We start from the raw sequence: 4065 nt of genomic DNA, 5'->3' as shown, positions 1-4065 counted from the left end.
TGGGAGAGGGGGGGGGGGGGGAGGACACATATGTAATACCCTTTGTAATACTTATTTTTAATTTTTAAAAAGAAAAAAAAATAAAAAATTAAAAAAAAATAAATAAATGGTAGCCCAGCGAAAAAAAAAAAAAAAAAAAAAAAAACACCCACCTTACGGAATTTTTTTGAAGGTTAAGTAATTACATGTGAAGCATGCACAGTAATGCCTTTCATGACATAGGCTGTTTAAGCATTGCAAATATTGTTGTCTCTTGCTTATAATATTTCTTAATTTAGACACATTTATTGTACTTTTAAAAATAAAAATTTTATTAGGTGGTCACTTTACACTGCAATGAAATTGCAACATAGCAATGCTTTACACAGTAGGAAATACACACACAGATCAATAATAACAATAATAACAGTATTGAAATATGTTTCCCTAACCTTTTTCAGTAAATTGTTTTGCCTGAATTGTAGGAAGTCATACACTCTGTAGATCAAGACACTGAGGCTAAGCAATGGTTGAAGTCTTGCGTGTGTCACACAATTATGTGACAAAAGTGTAATTATGTAACTGCAAACCAGCTCAGAATGGTTTAATTAGATGCTGAATTGCTTTTCAGAGACAACAGACCAAAACTGCAAGTCATGCAGTCCAAGCATGTGCAGAAGAAAGCACTTTGACTCCTGCTGTACTAGAGCCAAAGACCCACTCCCACTCCTTCCAACCCAAGTACCAGGATATAACTGACTGAACATCGGAAAGAACCCTTTCGGAAGTGGAGGGTCCTTTACCAGAAAGATCCTGTGTCTGTAACAATCCATAGTGGTTTCCAAATCCCAACCCCATACTTCTTATTCTATTTGAAATACTTAAATAAGCACTGCTATATTTTATTATTATTTATTTATTTATAACCTGATAAACATTCTTTATTTTGGAGTGGATTTTTTATAGGAATAGTTCAATACAAAATATATAAAGGGTTAATTTCTCAGTTAATCAGAAAGCAATGCTGAGGAGGAAGGTTATATTTTTAACTCAGAATTTTGAATTAAACATATTCAATTGAACTGAACATATTACATTTTCCTACACATGTAATGAAATAGAAGATTTATATTAACAAAACTCACTACAGAGACCAAAAAGTGAGTAGCAATCATAAATTGATTAACTTCAAATTATTACAATTTATGAGCTCTGAATTTGAATGTGAAGACTAAACAGAGCAAAAATACTATTTCAAAAGTTTGGGCTTAAAGGTAATAAGAAGGTTGTGGCTATTGCTAAAAATGAATATATTAATCACTAGAGGCCCGATGAACAAAATTTATGCAAAGGAGCTCAGCCCTCACAGTCATGGTTGCCTCCGCCCTTGTAGCCTTGGCTTCATATGGAAGGTCGTCCGGATGGTCATTCTGCTATTTGGACTAATTAGCATGTTAGCTCTTTATTATATGGGCAGTAGGAACACACTGCTGATATATCTCCTTGCTCACAGTGGCTAATGTAAGTTCATTGTTTCATTTCTTGATAATTATAATTGATTTTGTATTATAAAATATAAAACAGCACATTTATATTATGATAGTAGTCTTCCTTACAGTCCTCGTGAAGGAGTATGTTCTGCTGATATTATTTAACTCTTTATAAACAATCCATTTTTGTGTGTTTTTTTTTTAAATATAATTTTGTTCAGTCACTGTGGAGCTAGACTTCCCAAATGCACTTTGAAATGGAATGAGGAATTGTCATAGATGGGGAGGAGCTAGGGCATGAATCAGTTCTTTGGATCTAAAAACCTACCAAATATAATTCACCTATATAGAAAGAATAGCTTCATTTGTAACACAAACACTGGGTTCTATTATTTACTGTTATATGAACATTTTTATTCTGTTAGAATTGTTAGGAACATATATAATATATATGTATATATATGTATATATTGATTTTAGAGAGGAAGAGAGAGAGAGATAGAAACATCAGTGATGATGAGAGAGCATCATGGACCGGCTGTCTCCTGCACGCCCCCCACTGGGGATTGAGCAGGCAACCCCGGCATGTGCCCTTGACTGGAATCAAACCCGGAACCCTTCAGCCCGCAGGTGGGCACTCTGTCCACTGAGCCAAACCAGCTAGGGTGCTAGGTCGTCTTTAAATGACTACTCACCTGGTATGTTAAAGCAAAAACATAATAAACTCTTTTAAAACAATGGGCAAGCCATCTGAATGGAACAATTGCTAATATTTTTTTTAAATGATTTCATTGACTGAGATAGGAAGAGAAATCGAGAAGGAGGGAAACATCCAGGATGAGAGAGAATCACGGCTTTAGAGGAGAGAGAGAGAGAGAGAGAGAGAGAGAGAGTTGGTTAATTATAAATAAACCTCTAAGTTACATTAGGTAAAAATACCATGTTTTTTACATTTTAAAGTTTCCAATATGGGTGAGGAAATAAAGTGTGCGATTACAAAAAAGTATCATTTAACAATGAACTTTGTTTCAGAAAAATCTTCATAAAATTTGAAAAAAGGTAAAAATATAAGTATGAATGTTAGCAAGTGCCAAAAGATTAGGCAAAAATTAAATACAGCTTCCCTTCCTTAATGAGAATAAAGAAGACTGCTTCTACTCCTGAGAGATGCGAGAAGCACAGGGGAAAGAGCCAATGATCAGAAGAAATATTTAGCAAGACAGCAATATTCTAAAAGCTTAAAACTACTTTATCCCAGTGAAATAAAGGCTTCATAATGTTATCTCCTTAGTGCAATGTACTAATCCATCTCTCTTTCACAACAATGTTTAGGCTTAATTTCATACTTAAAAATTATCTGCTTTTTCTCAATTCCCGCTCACTTGACCAACTATACAAATTGGGCTTTCTGTCCTACTGCAAAGTCAGAGAAGTTCACACTAAGGTCAGTGATAACTACATTGATTCCATGATGCATCATCCAAATCTGTTGCTGTTAAAAATAGAAAGGAAATAATTAATAATCAGGCTGGGCAATAAGGTTTATATAGACGTAAACCTGGATTTTCCCATTTAAACCTGAATCTTTTGCCATTTTTAATGGGAATTTTTCAGACTTCATCTTATTTGACTCCTGAGCAGTATTTAGCACTGTTGACAACTCTCTTTTTCAAACGTTCCCTACTCAGAGTTATGTGATTCACTTCTTTTCTGGTTTTCCCCCCCACTGGCCACTGAATTTGGATCATCTTTTAAGTAGGCTTACTTATAATATGTTCAGAGTTCCTCAAAGATTAGCTTTACCTCCTTACTTCTTTTCACTTCATGTGCTGATGAGACAAAGCATCTACAAACTTTCCCCTTTGGAGAGTCACATTCCTAAACCCTTCACAGCTCTATGTGAATTCTAAGTGTTCAAACCGCATCCACACATATATACCAGCTCTTTCAGCATGAATTATAAATCTTTAACACTATCCTACACATTTCACAGCCCTTTAAACGTGAGTTCTCTGTGTTTGAACACTTGCCTACAGATATGACAGCTCAGAGAACATGAAGTGGAAGTACATGGCTCCAATTAAATGCAGAGGACTGTAGTCTAGCAATGTGCTAAGAAAGAGTGAAACATAGGTATGGCTATAATTAATTATAGCTAATAAGAGTTCTGTTAATAGAAAGTTCATAGCAGAGTCCCAGGAGTAATATTTGGTTCAGACATGCACAAAATGTCTGAATGCAACCACCTAATAAAACATGAAATAGATTTTACAGACTAGAAGTTAGCCAAAATTCAGCTTGGTTTTTGATGTTATTATTTGGAAACATTTTACTGGTGACTTTTCGGTTTTCCATTTGTTTTTCGTTCAGTTGACGTGGCACCCATTTTCCTTCCTTTAAAATCCTTCCCATAGCTTGTAAATGATTGGGAATTGTTTGCTGAACAATGTTTAATCTTTCTGCAAGTTGTTTTTTGAGTTTGACACGCATCTTCATCCAATAATGCTGTAATTGTTGGTCTTCAAACTTTTTCAGTTGACCTGGATGTCTTTCTCTTTCACATCAAAATCATCACTTTTAAAGCATAACCAGCTTT

The sequence above is a fragment of the Myotis brandtii genome, unplaced genomic scaffold, assembly GCF_000412655.1.
Source record: "Myotis brandtii unplaced genomic scaffold, ASM41265v1 scaffold204, whole genome shotgun sequence".
Classification (NCBI taxonomy): domain Eukaryota; kingdom Metazoa; phylum Chordata; class Mammalia; order Chiroptera; family Vespertilionidae; genus Myotis; species Myotis brandtii.
The sequence above is the reverse complement of the archived record's forward strand: the minus strand, read 5'-3'. Positions refer to the sequence as shown.